The sequence below is a fragment of the Helianthus annuus genome, chromosome 5 (assembly GCF_002127325.2).
Source record: "Helianthus annuus cultivar XRQ/B chromosome 5, HanXRQr2.0-SUNRISE, whole genome shotgun sequence".
NCBI classification, from domain to species: domain Eukaryota; kingdom Viridiplantae; phylum Streptophyta; class Magnoliopsida; order Asterales; family Asteraceae; genus Helianthus; species Helianthus annuus.
This window is the reverse complement of record NC_035437.2, coordinates 114351337-114367364: the sequence shown is the minus strand read 5'-3', so window position 1 is coordinate 114367364 and position 16028 is coordinate 114351337. Positions and strand designations below refer to the sequence as shown.

The window sequence follows — 16028 nt, the reverse complement described above, 5'->3', positions numbered from 1 at the left end:
CGAGTGGCCCGCATTATTGTAATTGTTGGCTTCTTTGTTATCAAGTCAACACATTTTCTTGAAATTTCTTTTCTTTTCAAGTTACATACATGGTTTTTCGATGTGACCATGCCGAAAGTTTTCCTGTCGATACATGTATTTATTGTCGGCTTGCGCCGAAGCCAAATTCAATTGTTTGAACTTGTTCTTTACACATATTCAATTCAAGACACCATATGATGTATCGAAAACATCATATTCGAATTTGTTTTAACAAGCGTTTCATTGTTCTGAGTCGTAGTAGATTTGTTTGGTTTACGACTCCATTAAGTCGTTTGTTAACTTCGGCACCTTGTGGTGGCGTTTCACTAAATTGAAGCTTGCGCTAATCTCATGCACGGATTTAATTATCTATTTATTGATTTAGATTAAATCCGCTTCAATTTATTATTGCGCTTTCATTTGACTTCAAACACAGGTGATACTTGTTTGATCACCACTATTATTGAATTATTTTTTATCACTACGACACCTTGTGGCGTCGGTAGAACTTGCAGCTTGGGCTGATCATGATCGAGCGTTTCATACAAAACAATTTCGTTTGGGCTTGTTGATTCTAAGCTTCTCCTAGCGAATGTTATTTTTTCTAACATTCATTTACATATTGTAAACGTCCATTTGGAATTCTTTTGGTCGAAATTCCTCTTTTATTGGACCCCTGTTAACTCGGTCACATTGGTGACTGTATCAGTATATCACGTTTCCTTTGACATTATTCGTATTTACTTACGCATAACGTAACTCTAAGGAGTTAACGTAGTCTAAATTTCGAGGACGAAATTTTAGTATCAGGGGGAGAATGTGACAACCGGTAATTTACGCCCTTAATTACGTGATTAACAGGCGATTAACGCGATAATAAATAGTAATTACGACGCAAATTAACTTAATTAGGGCCTCAGTAAGCTTAGGAACGTTTATGCGGTTCTACAGTGCGCGTGTGACGATCTGCGGAAATACTGTTGGAAATTAAGCGGAAATAAACTAAAACCGTACGAAATACTGACAACACCGACAAATATGGATGTTACACGAATATTTTTATGCTTATGGAGTTTGGGTTGTGATATCGGGTCTCGTAGGAATTACGGGCCACTTACACATGAGATGGGTTTGTGAGCCCTGGGCCCAAGCCCAAAATCCACAAGTCTAAACCTACACATATTATATTAGAGGTTTTCATACAAAATCTGTACAAGATCTTACATGATCTTATAAAATATTACCAAAATCTCTACAAAAGATTTGGTCTCAAAAGTGGAACACACAAAATCTTACAAGATCCCTCCTAGATCTCTATAAAACACCTCATCCTCTCCTGTTTACACTCACACAAACAAAACACAGAGATTTCACTCTCTGCTCGTGATAAGAACCCCAAACCACACACACACCTCTCAGTCTCTCTCTCCCTCGCCGATGTCTGACCGCCGGTGAATCGGTGGAGCCGGTGACTCCCATCTCTCCGGCGACTCTCACCTGCAACACCCACTCCCTTTCCACCGCTGGTACACCCCCCCTTCTCTCCTCTCCGCTGATGTGTAACTAGGGACGATAACAGCCACCACCACCGTCTGGTGGTGGTGCGACGGTGGAACTAAGAGAGAAAGAGAGAGAGATTCAGAGAAAGATGGTGCGACGACAGAATCGAGTGAGGAGGACAGCAGCTTGGACAAGACAGAGAGTGAAAGAGGAATCAGAGATGTTGAGAGAGATCAGCGGCAAAGAGAGGCAGCAGAGACGCCGTTTCCGGCGACGATCTGTCGCTGGCGGCGGAGCCGCGACGGCAGTGGAGGCTCACGGTGATGGTTTCGTTCTCCGACAGGATCTACGGTAAAACCCCCACTCTGCTCTCTTTTATTTCTTTAGATTTATGATGTTGGTGATTGAAGTTGAAATAATGATGAAGATGATGCTTGTGATGTTCTGTTTGGTTCGAGTTTCGGGACCCTGGTCAGCTTTCGCGACATGGTCAAGCTCAAGTAAACATGGCCAGATTCAGTTTAGGGTTCACGTTAGCGGGTTCTTGTTCATTCAGTCCAGATTCGGATTTGGTTTTGGGGAAATATTTTGGGTTCGGGTCAAACCCGAGTGACTCGGTCAACACCCGAGTCAACTCGGTTCAACAATGGGTCAAGATTGGTCAATAAAAGTCAGCGGTCAAACCAAGTCAACAAGTCAGCGGGTTCAGGTCCGCTCACTGTTCGGGTCAACGGCTCAGTCAACAGTCAAAGTTTGGTCAACAGCTCACTTCGACCGTGGATTAGTTTTGGTTCAGATATGATACGGTTCGGATTCGGTCAAAGATGGTCAAATGGGTCAACGGCAGTCAACACAGTCAGCTGCAAGACCCGGTAAAGATTTAATCGACGCAAAATTTCTCTTTATATAGTTATAGATTTCATACTTATACGCGACCCGAGCTTGAACCGATTCAATTAAAAATTAGTTACATTCTAATATATTTGACAAGAATTATATACATATTGTTTGTTTGTTGAAATATTGTTGAATTTTGACAAAATAACACTTTAGTTGTCGGGGTCGTCCAAAAACAGAGGAAACTCTCTGCCCGTTTTTCGAGAAAATCCGTAAAAATTAACGTGTTTTACTATAAACGAAACCTTTCGGGTTCAAACGATTTTATAAACATAGATACAAACTCGTATTTTATTTGACGAAGCCTTATAAGCTACACAAAAATAAGCCGATAACTTTTCAATGAACATGTTTACTAGATAACGGAATTCGGTATTTTTTTTAAAATAAATATAATTACTTATATTTATTTCCAACGTCTGAAACTCGGAAATCCTTTATAAATAAACATAACTATTTATGTTTAGTTTAAACATCGAAACTCAGAAACGCTTTTCTAAAATAAATATAGCTTTATTTCGAATATTAAACAACACGATTTTGTTTTATAAAACAAATATAGTTATATATTTATTTCAAATGCCAACCAACATGAATTCCTTTTATAAAATAAATATTGTTGTATATTTATTTCAAACACATGAATTCTCTTATAAAATAAATATAATTTTTATATTTATTACAAAACTCCTAAACGGCACATTATATAGCATACATTTTAACGTACGAGTTGTTATATGTTATTTTCTTACAACTATTTGTTACATACCAAACGACTTCTCGGGTCGATAAACGATACTTATCAAATATGACCTAATCCCTTCCAATTACTTTACAACTTAACTGTCGAATCGTTCGGTCAACGATACGGTAGAGCTCGGTGACACGTAGTTTAGTTACCGCTTTTATTTAGAAACTTATAAGATATTCCATGTTAGGAATATTGTAAAATGCACGCTAGCGAGTCTCGTCTTGGAAACAACATCACGAAGTCGTAATTAACTAGCTTTGCACAAGACAATCCAGGTGAGTTCATAACCCCACCTTTTTACAGTTTTACATTTTTCTAAATGTTTTCGGGGTGGAAAGACATGCACATTTTGCGAAACCTACAAGGTTTTCACTAAACATGAATTACATATTTCTAAACCATGTTACAAGCAAGTTTTAACAAACACAAATGGTTTACGAAAAGCTTATGTCTTATACAGGTTTTTTTCAAACAAGCGTATTTTTCGAAATATGCATACACACGAATTCTAAACCCAGTGAGTTCATGCTCCCCCTTTTCTTTTAACTATTTTTAGTTTTATAACTTCGGGGATGAAATACATGTTACAAATGTTACAATGTTTACAAATGGTATGATGAATACAAAAACTACACAAAAACATTCTAGATCATGTCCCGAATAGGGTACCATAAGCACCATTAATCAACGTATACATTCAGACCGCGGAACAAAATGTTAGATCTAATGGGTTTCAGGCAACCCCACTCTTGGCCTACTTCTACCAATGAGTGCTTCTGTGTCTCTGTCAAAGTCGACAAATATGCCTAGGTTTGGTGGCTTCTTATGTCGTGACACGTGTTAGTGGCCTTGCAAACCACTAGCGATCTCAAACATTTATAGTACTTAGTTACAGATACATTCTACATGATACATACAAACATTCATAGTACCCAGTTACGGATACGTTTTACAAGTTACATACCATGTTTTCATGCAAAGTTTCCATATAACTTGACAAGAAAATGATTTTAAATTCGTTTTCTCAACAATACTTCAAAAATTGGTTATTCAAAAAGATTTATTTCAAATCTTTTACAAACAAACTATGAACTCGCTCAACTTTATGTTGTTTTTTCGCATGTTTCTTTCTCAGGTTACTTTTCAAAGTTATGGCACGGTTGGAATAGGAGAACCATTGAGGATTCGAGTACTTAGTGGGCGTTCGATTTTCTAGAAATCTTAGCTTATTTGCTTCCACTGTGCAATGAAGATACCAGTCCGGTCACGCCAGCTCTGATAATTTCGGTGTGTGACACATAAGTGAGGAGTCGACATTGAAGTTAGGTCAGACTTAATTCTTTGAATCCAACAAAGTTTCTAATGACGAAAGTAATTGTCCCATTTGTCACTTAGTGATCTTAGAAACCTACTATTAAAGTTGATTTAGCAAATTCAACATCAACAAGTTTAAGTTCACTAATGAGACAACTAAAGCGTTCAAACTGTTGTGTTAGTGATTCTCCTTTGACATGACAAAACGTTTCATGCTGTTGATTCAAAACCTCCCTGTTATTTTCGATAACCTCTTCTGTTCCACCGAACTGCTCTTTTATTGCATCCCACAGCTCTTTGGCACTGTTACAATGTAACAGTCCAGCATAAATGTCATTTGGAAGAGCTGATGCTACTATGCTAAAAGCCTTTGCATCTAATTCAATTTTTTGAAAACCTTGTTCTGAGTAAATTTCAAGGCTTTTAGGCACAAAGCCTTTGGGATCTTCAGTACTAGGCACCATTGGAACGTGTGGTCCAAAGATGACTGACTTCCAGCAGCCGGTGTTTTGCTAAGCTAACACATGGCCCATCCTACATTGCCAGATATTGTACTCGGATCTGACAAGCATAGGTGGCTTGAATAGTGTCCCGGTGTTGTGAGGGTCATGTGAGTTTGATGTCATCTTGGTTGTTTTACAGATGCTTTTGAATAGTCAACTTTTATACGTGATTACCCTTTACTCTGTTTTCAACAAAATACGAACAACTGTAGTATCAATGAATTTGAGCTGAAATTTTATGTCAAATTGATTGTTAGATCGAATTTGACTATCCTATGCTCTGATACCAATTGTTAGGATCTGAGTTTTGTTGATTGTGTTGTTTAATTAAAAGAAAGATGAATCAGAGAGATATTGCAGCGGAAATGGAAAGTAAACTTTTATAACATAATCACAAGAGGATAGTTTTCATCATACACGATTTCATTAGTCAAAAGATTGTATCATATACAAAAGTTCAACTATGCATGCATGTATACTAAACTCCCCCTCAGCCTAAGCTCACAGTTAGTTCGTACAAGATGATGGTGAAAAAGAGCTAATAGAACAGTACAAGTATTGTTCTATTTATAGTACAATCCTAACCACTGAGCATCTACGTTGATGTCACCTAGACAGGGACATCTAACAGACTAACAACCTCTAAACACTGATTCATACAAACACTAATACAATAAACAACTAATATACTAAGTGCTGATGCCCCTATCTTCTGTTGATGTTGAACCACTGATTTAGCTTAGAGTGCTTTCCTCTTAGGTTGATCAGGCCTTTGAATTAGCAGTGCTATGGTCTTCAACACGGCTTTGATAATCATCAGTTGATAAGTCTTCATCATTCTTTGTAATCAGCAGTCTTTAGAGAACAGTTGTTGAGTAGATCAGTCTTTAGGATGATCAGCTGATAGAAACACTGTCATTGGAGGAAACTTAGGACACGCACTGCTTATTGGTGATCAACTGTTGAGAACCAGTTTTGGCTTTCAGTATCATCTGTTCTTCTAGGTTTGATTACATGGGCCAATATGCGGGTTGTTGTACTTGAACATGAGAGACAGGGGCTTGGACATACTGGATTTGTGGAACAGTGGTTTGAACATATTGCACTGGAACAGTGTTTACCGGGTGTGCAAAATGGGCAGTGTTTTGCATATGTGGAGCAGGGGTATATTGGGAATAGTGCATAGCGTTTTGTGTATTTTGAGGTCTAGGGCTAGGATGTGTAATGATTGGACCATTGTTTTGACTACTACATTCTCTAGCAAGATGTCCTAGCCAGTTACACTTGTAACACTTTATTTTGGACTTATCCAACCCCACTTTTAAGTTCCCATGCAACCCTAGAAATTTTCTACCTGTTCTCTTCTAAAATTTGCTAGTTCTTACACTAAGCAATGCCAATTGGTGCAAAATGTCCATTTCCTCCAGATCAGTGGGATCAAAGTGTTGGAGGTCATTGAGCTCAATGATAAGTTGTCAGAATTCTTGTTTTCCCCACTTACTGTAAAAGCATAGTTAGGTGACTAAGGCTGAGAGTTGTTAAAGGCTACACCTGCAGTTATGTCAATGTAATGATCATAACTCTGTTCCTTACTACCACCAGATTCTTCTTGACCCAGAAGTGCTGTGTTACCAAAGGTGTAATCATCAGCAACCTTCCCAGATTCCTGGAACTTCTTTTTCTGGTTCAGCTCTCTCTCATAGATGAGGAGCCGACCATGAAGTTGGGTCAAACTTAGCTCTTTAAAACCCACAGAATTTCTAGTTACGAAAGCTATAGTATCCCATTTGTTTGGTAATGACCTTAGAAACCTACTTGTCACACCCCCCAAATCCACAAGCGAAATATCACCGCAGGAGGCATGACTGACCAGGATCAAGCCACCAATCATATTGAATAATATAAGTAAGTAAATAAAAATCCAACCCAAACAATATAATTAGTGTTCAAAACAGGTAAATCAACTTCAAGTTATCAGCGGAAGCATAAAGTTTAAAACCAAAATCCAAAGTATAAGTTTAAAGATTCAAATGTTAACATGGAACTCAACAGTCCATGTCCCACAATGACTCCTTCTCCCCTGCAAGCTCCAGCGAAACATCTAACGACCTGCAAGGCATGTAACAACGAATCAACAACAAAGTTGAGCGAGTTCACAGTTGGTTGTCCATTTTATAGTTGTTCCAAAAACCACGAGTTCATTTAAAAACCATGAGTTATCCAATCCATTGTTTCCCAAACCATAACCAGTGGGGGCTACCCATGTTGTAACCCACTAGACCGTTACCATATCGACAACTGACTGAGGAAGTTGTGCCCTACGTCAATGTCTATCGTCATTGACTAAGTGCCCAGATCCATTAGTACACGCTCGTCCTACCAGCACGGTGGGAGGCTTGTCAACCCTAATAGTGCTATTAACTAATGACCCGCTCGCCATTGTCCCGGCGATTAAGTCGATATAAAAAGGATGGACTTCGTGATAGATTTTTGTCTAGTAAGTTATATGTTGTCGTCATTCCCAACCGAGGACGAAGGTACGTACTCTACCTAACCGAGAATATGCAGATTAAATGTAGTCGCCCTTCCCAACCGAGGACGGAGGTACATATTCAGTTAGAGGTGAATATGTAGGTTTCGTTTTAGCTTCTTTACCCATTCACAACCACCGGGAATCCCATGCCTTATAAAAGTGTGAACTCACCTTGGTTTGCTCGGTATGACTAGTTACTTTGTTTACGTTTACAGTTGGTCAACCAAATCCTAGCATAGTTACCAATGACAGTCAGTTCCGTTTACACATGAATCACTTATTCTTTGTATATATTCCACATATGGTAAGCACGTACGACACATATCATCTCACAAATTATAATAAGTGTTCGGGCCCTAGGTATTTTCATATTACACGTACATATAACACATTAACAATTCACAACTCATGAATATGCAAATAACCATAGTTCATAACATTCCATATTCACTTAGGTTACCAAATCTTGTGTCGAAATTGCATATGGTCGGATATCACTTGGTGGCCCATCTTAGAGCTTCAACATGACCCAACTCATTTGCTATTTGGCCCCATACAAAAAGGTGCGGCCCAAGCTGTTCACATTTTTATTAGCCCAAATCCTATACTCAATTTATTAAATGTTTGTTTCAATATCAGATACTTTCCACATACAATCTACAACCACTAATGTTATCACATATCATCAATTTAGTAATCAGTGGGGATCGACCCACATGCCACCTCTAAGATCAATCAATCAGTCAAAATCATGTGTTGTAATCCCTAACAATGCACATGTGAACGACCCTACCTTATTATTATTGAGATCGATCCATACATCAGATTTAATGCTTAAATTACATGAAGAACTCAATCCATGTTATACCCAAGGTCGGCACATAATTATTACGATAAGCAATCATGAACAATCATAGCTTCCGTTAACACGTATCGCAATAACCAATCAACCAATGGTTCAGTCATTTACTCATGCTTATTTATTCAATACTAAGTCCTAGTTCCATACATGAACAATCATATGCACCTTATTAATATAACAGTTTGTTAACAAAATTATCTAACAATAATAACCCTAAGTTACACATACTCTTACCATTCTGTTGATCATACTAACACTAACACATGAATAAGAACAAATAATTATGAGATAGCTCAAGGGTTAGTCTACTAACCAGAAGACTCGACTGGGGGAGATGATTCCTCGACAGGGACTGATGCCGTACCGTTTTGAGAGGAGAAGAATAATTAGGGTTGATATGTTTAGAGAATTATGAGGCACCTCTCTAAAAGTATGTATAACATAAGGGGGGAAGGTTTCGTCGACTTCAAGGGTGATTACGGTTAGAGATCATGTGTATGTTAATATATGAGACCATGTATAACTTACCTATACGTGCATGAAACTATTACCCAACCAACTGGCCCACTATCAAACTAATCGGCTGTCACGACCCCCGACCCACCCTGGACGGAATCGGGAGCCGCGAGCAGCCCAGTGGTACCGGTGATTACTTTGAAAAATATTGCAGCGGAAATTTCATCAGGACCGTGAGTTAGGAAAAATATCAGAGTTTAAAAACACCGGATTTTATTTATTAAATAGATGGAATAAAACCCATGTTTTACAATGGTAGCTTTAATATAAATAAATTTGATTTTATAAAACAAGATTTCTTAATTTGATTCAACTAATAAAATAAAGCCACTTCTTGAAGTCCTTCAGTGCCGGATCCAATTTTTACTCCAATCTACTGTAATTACCTAAAATGCGTTTTAAAAAGGTTTTGTCAGCGAGAAATACTGAGTGAATCATTCATTTTACTGAAAACGACACATTTGCTATAATTCACAGTATTAAGAGAGATTACAATGTTTCTATGTCAACCAATTACCCACAGTATTTGTCACTCGACCGGATCTGTGATTGTAGTCATATCACTGTTGGGTCCGTTCACCCACACGTGACGTAAATCCCTATTTAGGTCCTGTCACCTAAAAGGGTATCATGATATAGGCTCGCCCACCTAATCTGATAAAAATACTAGTAATGTGCACAATACCCCACATACCGGCTGTAATTGAAGACTACATAAACTTAATCACTGTAATTATAACTTTGGAAAATAATTTGGAGTATTGTAAAACAATTGATAAAAAGAGAATGACTCACATTATAAGCATGCAGTATTGATTTAACAAGCTTCCTGATTCAATTCTTCTGAGAATTAGCATCTACTTTGATTATAAGTGTATGGGGTAGAGTTTAGCCTATGGATAAGCCTGGTAACCTAATTTAAATAGTAATACACACGAAACTAGGTAATTAACTGATACAGCATTAACGATGAACTCACGAGATTAATACCCTCACAACAAATGACAAAGTGCGATACTTAAACATCTAGTGGATTCACAACGAATGACAGAGTATAGTCCGAGTTTGGACAGCACTCAAACATTCAAGTCGAAATCACGACGAATGACAAAGTATAACCCTAATGTGGGCAGCATTTAAACATCTGTTGGATAGTTTCAATCGATCGGACATCGAATCGTAGCAGTGATCGAGTTAATACCCTGTATCGTAGCAATGCCTCACTAATTTGAGAGTAATATTCGAATTTGGGCAGTATAACTTCGTTTCTGAAAGAAACTTTCGACACCAGAGGACTGCTCGTAGCCTGCTCTATTTATAGCTGGAATTTGGGTTTCACGCGGCCCGCGTGAGCCTTGGCTCGACTCTTATGCAGCCCGCGTAGCCGCCTAGTCTACGCGTAGGGTTGCAGAGTCACCAGTAGGTTTGCCAGGTGGAAGCCGCGTGTCCCTTAAGCTTATCCGGAGATTTGCCTTGCTGTCGCGGCCCGCGTAAGCCTCGGCTTATCTTTACGCGGCCCGCCTGAAGACCACAAATCTTGTTTTCTTGATTTTTGATATGGATTGGGGTTTCAGGGGTCCGGGTTTTTGCGTATGGATCAATTTGGGACATTTTTTAATATAATTATATTATAAAGAAAAAGGGAATAAAATAGTGAGAAAAGAGAATGGACCCACTTTGTAACTTTATGGTTCAACTAGAAAATCTCCTGGTATAAATTTTGGGTATAATTTCTAAGCTATAAAAATATAATGCACTCGTGTTAAGTATAGTACCCCTAATTCAACTGTCACACCCCCAAATTCCACACGCGGAGTACCACCGCTTGGAGGCGTGACACGACCAAGATCAAGCCACCAATCATATCGAACATAACATTTAATAATAAAAGTAGATAAAGTAATTCATCACGACCTGATTGATGTTCAAAACCAAACTTTGTTTAAATAGCGGGAGCATGTAAATAAACCCAACATAATTAATAGTTTAAAATGTCATAAATGTTTAACAAGCATTCACAAATCTTTGCCCACAACGACCTGCTCCTCCCTGTGCAAGCTCCATAATGTACCTAAGGTCCTGCAAGGCATGCAGCAGATAATCAACAACTAGTTGAGCGAGTTCACAGTAAGTAAGTTCAGTAATAGTAATGGTATAGTAAGCATTGCGTTCGTTCATTTAATCATGTACTGTATTAGTTCGTATCGCAGCCCTCTAGGCATGTATGCGAAGATTAGGGAAAGTTCTCAAGTATTCTAGACTATGTATATTTGTATCGCTGGCCACCCTGACATGTGTGCGAAGTTTAGTATGTATAGTTCGCAGCCTTCCTAAGGCATGTGTGCGAAGATCAGTCATAATATCGCAGCCAACCCTTGGCGTGTGTGCGAAGATCAGTTCAAGTAGGTATACTAGTCTAGCCGTATCTTATCATTTACCATCCTCACCCTGAGGACCATATCATTAGGTTCCATTAACTATGTACGCACGAAATAATCATCCAATCCCATTCCCACCCTGGGAACCCCATGCCTTGGCTGTGTGAACTCACCTTGGGTTGCTCGGCAGATACACAAAGGAAAGAGTTCTTGAACTAGGGTTGGTCAACCACGTCCTAACAGGATTACCATACGAGTCAGGTTCTGACTTCAAATAATACACGTTTGTTTCATACAAGTTAACACGTTACTAACACGTATTGATCATGGCAAACCACGTAGCAATCATAGCATAACATTCTCAACTTGTGCGAGTCGGATGGTTGGGCCATTGAGCTTGTGCGAGCCCAACCATCTTGTGCGATCTAAGTGTCTAAGCCCAAACTATACCCGGCCCAACATATAAGGAGTCCAACATAAAGGTCTCGGCCCATGCAAGAGCCTTGTGCGATCCGAATTGGATTGTGCGATTGGAGGTTGGGCTGCCCGGCCCAGATTAGACAACACAAGTCTTGTGCGATCCAGGCAGACTTGTGCGGTCGGTTTGGGTTGTGCGACTGATTTTGGGCTTGTTCGGCCCAATCAGCATAACGACTCAACTTGTGCGATTTATTCTTGTGCGACGGTGAGTCTCTTGTGCGAGTGACTTGTACGTTTGGATCAGATCTTGAATGATCTGATCTTGTGCGATTGGGCCTATTATGCGACAGGAGGTCTTGTGCGACCGGTATTTAAATTCCGGATATTAAGTTTATTCGGTTACAATCATTTAACAAGTTTCCTTATTCACACTTATCAATTAACAAGTTTCCAACTAATCATACAACACATAATAGATCAAACAGTGAAATCAAACATCTAATCCATATGAACCCTAGTCAATTCATGAACAAAAAATCTTAACAATTCATATGAACATGTATCATATCAACATACAATCCTGATCATCTAGCAACACTACGATTATTAACTATAGCAAACATAATCACATCACAGCCGACATGCATTCGGTTTAAGTCATCATCATCATCATACGATTACCAACCTATTCATATGAACATTAAATCAATCATACACATGTGGCCGATTAACAAGAACACTATTAACTAGCATCATAAGCAACCATGTTAACAAGACTCCTCGGTTATCAAGCAAAATCGCTAATATCATCAACATACAATCAATAACATTAATCACTAACCGGATTGAGAGGAGAAAGGGGAATCGGCCAAGTCAAGAGCTTCGAGAGGGATGGTTGCCGTCGAGTTCTAGAGAGAAGGAAGAGAAGCTAGGGTTTTGTGTGTGTAAGGTAAATTGTAACAAATGAAATCACAAGCCCCATAGGAGGGTGTTTACACGTTTGGAAAGAGTGGGCCGAGCCCAAGCATAGTGAGCCGAAACCCTCAATGGGCCGTCCTAAAGTCCGAATACAAGTGATACGGCCCAAAGGGCTTGTGCGATCGAGTAGGTAGTGTTGTGCGGTTCAGGTTTCATTCAAACATGTATAACACACATTCACATATTTCATTAATCATAAGTTCACAAAATCACATATCATTCACATACGTTACACAAAGTAGATTCGAAACACGAGTTGTCACATTATCCCCAACTAAAAAGAAATTTCGTCCCGAAATTTGGTACGCACTCACTGAGGAAGCTAGGTAAGTTGTATTGTTCACTGGTTTTCCTGGGGTGTCACATCCTCCCCCCGTTGATCTGGAATTTCGTCCCGAAATTCCACAGTAGGAGCTTCAGCCTCAGTAGTGGTTGCATTGGTTCCGAATAACTGGGGGTACTTTTCTGTCATCCTGTCTTCGCGTTCCCAGGTGTACTCTGGGCCACGTCTGGAGTTCCAACGAACTCGAACAAGAGGGATTCTCTTGTTTTTGAGGATCTTCACATCCCGGTCCGTGATTTCAACTGGTTCCTCGACGAACTGCAACCGCTCGTCGATAGTAAGTTCCTTAAAAGGAATTATGAGGGTCTCATCTGACAGGCACTTCTTCAGATTCGACACGTGGAATACATTGTGAACTGCACCGAGTTCAGCTGGTAGATTTAGCTTGTAGGCTACTTTGCCTACTTTTTCTATGATCTCGAATGGTCCGACATACCGCGGATTGAGTTTGCCCCGTTTGCCAAAACGAACCACACCCTTCCAGGGTGAGACTTTGAGTAAAACCCGGTCCCCAACCTGAAATTCCAACGGTTTCCTACGCTTATCCGCGTATGCTTTCTGACGGTCGCGTGCTGCCGCCATGCGTTGTCGTATTTGTGCAATCTTTTCTGTGGCGTCCACTACGATCTCTGGACCCGTGATCTGACTATCCCCCACCTCTGCCCAACAGAGAGGTGACCGGCATTTTCGTCCGTACAATGCCTCGAATGGAGCGGCTTATATGCTGGTGTGATAACTGTTATTGTACGAGAACTCCACCAAAGGGAGGTGCTTTTCCCAGCCGTTGCCGAAGTCAATAACACATGCCCGAAGCATGTCTTCAAGAGTTTGGATCGTTCGCTCAGACTGCCCATCCGTCTGAGGATGATATGCTGTGCTCATGTCTAACCGTGAGCCAAAAGATTTGTGCATCGCTTGCCATAGTTCTGATGTGAATCGTGCATCCCGATCCGAAATGATGGAAGTGGGCACCCCGTGCCTCGAAACAACTTCTTTAAGGTAGATGTCTGCGAGAGTGGAGAACTTATCCGTTTCCTTTATAGCCAGATAGTGTGCAGACTTGGTGAGTCGATCCACCATCACCCATATGGTATCATTCCCACGCTGGGATCTAGGTAGGCCTGTAACGAAATCCATGGAAATTTCTTCCCATTTCCATTGCGGTATCGTGGGTTGCTGAAGTAGGCCCGCTGGTTTCTGGTATTCAACCTTGACTCTCGCACAAGTCAAGCACTTTCCAACGTACGTAGCGATGTGGGCCTTCATGCTAGGCCACCAATAAGTAGTTCTGATGTCGTGATACATTTTGTCCGACCCTGGATGTACCGAGTAACGAGACTTGTGAGCTTCATCCATTACCAGCTCGCGTAGACCGCCATAAAGTGGGACCCAAATACGCCCCGTTACATAGTAGGCGCCGTCTGCCTTCTGTTCTAATCGTTGCCTTGAGCCGCGTAGGTCTTCAGCCCTGACGTTTTCTGGTTTCAATGCTTCTGCCTGAGCATCTCGTATCTGTGTAGGAAGGCTAGACTGAATCGTAAGCTGTAGCGCTCGCACGCGCCGTGGTAGAGTGTCTTTCCGACTGAGGGCATCAGCCACAACATTGGCTTTGCCTGGATGGTACTTGATGGCGCATTCGTAATCGTTCAGTAGTTCAACCCATCGTCGTTGACGCATGTTCAATTCCTTCTGCCTGAAGATATGCTCCAGACTCCTGTGATCGGTGTAAATTGTGCACTTGGTACCGTACATGTAGTGTCGCCATATCTTGAGTGCGAAAACAACAGCTCCCAGCTCTAAATCGTGCGTCGTGTAGTTTCGTTCGTGAATCTTAAGTTGGCGCGAGGCGTAAGCAATGACCTTGTCGCGCTGCATCAACACACATCCAAGACCCTGGATGGATGCATCACAATAGACCACAAAATCGTCCGTGCCTTCTGGCAATGAGAGGATAGGTGCACTGCAAAGTCTATCCTTTAAGTGCTGAAAAGCAGTTTCCTGCGTGTTGCCCCAACGGTAGGTGACACCCTTCTGTGTCAGTAGTGTAAGCGGCTGAGCAATCTTTGAAAAGTCTTTAATAAACCGTCTGTAGTAACCCGCCAAACCCAAGAATTGGCGTATTTCCGTTGGCGTACGTGGTGCAGGCCAGTTTCTGATTGAGTCTACCTTGGATGGATCGACATGGATCCCATCGTTGTTCACTACGTGGCCTAGAAAGTGGACTTCACGAAGCCAGAAGTCGCATTTCGAAAACTTAGCGTACAGCTGTTCCTTTCGAAGAAGTTCCAGAATAAGGCGTAGATGCTGCTCGTGTTCCTCCTGACTCTTGGAGTAGATCAGGATGTCGTCGATGAAGACAATGACGAACTTGTCAAGATACGGTTTGCACACCCTGTTCATAAGATCCATAAATACAGCAGGTGCGTTCGTTAACCCGAACGGCATGACAAGAAACTCGTAGTGGCCGTAGCGAGTTCTGAATGCAGTTTTGGAGACGTCCTCATCCCAGACTCTCAGCTGATGATAACCAGACCTCAAGTCTATCTTGGAGTAGTAACACGACCCTTGCAACTGGTCGAATAAGTCGTCTATGCGTGGAAGAGGATAACGGTTCTTCACCGTTACCTTGTTCAGTTCCCGGTAGTCTATGCACATCCTGAAGGTACCGTCCTTCTTTCTCACGAATAATACTGGAGCTCCCCAGGGCGAAGAGCTTGGACGAATGAAGCCCTTTTCCAAGAGCTCTTGTAGTTGCTTAGACAGTTCTTCCAATTCAGTTGGAGCTAGACGATATGGTGCGCGAGCTATGGGTGCTGCTCCTGGAGCGAGCTCGATTTGAAATTCGACCTGACGATGAGGCGGTGATCCAGGTAAATCTTCAGGGAACACCTGAGGGTAGTCGCGTACAACTGGAATATCCTCCAGTTTCTTTTCCTTCACTGATGCATCTGAAACGAGTGCCAAGATTGCGGTGTGACCCTTCCGCAGACACTTCTGAGCCTTCAAGAAAGA

The 16028-nt window shown here is 40.9% G+C and overlaps 1 long non-coding RNA gene across 2 annotated transcripts; it reads left to right on the top strand.

The window, feature by feature from the left end:
• Positions 1 to 1256: 1256 nt before the first annotated feature.
• Positions 1257 to 3439, top strand: LOC110941042. 2 transcript variants are annotated; one of them, XR_002593756.2, is made up of 3 exons: positions 1262 to 1872; positions 1949 to 2393; positions 3357 to 3439. It is a non-coding gene; the product is annotated as an uncharacterized LOC110941042 (long non-coding RNA). The 2 variants fall into 2 exon arrangements; XR_002593755.2 differs by lacking the exon at positions 3357 to 3439 and having other exon boundaries at positions 1257 to 1872; positions 1949 to 2542.
• Positions 3440 to 16028: the final 12589 nt, after the last annotated feature.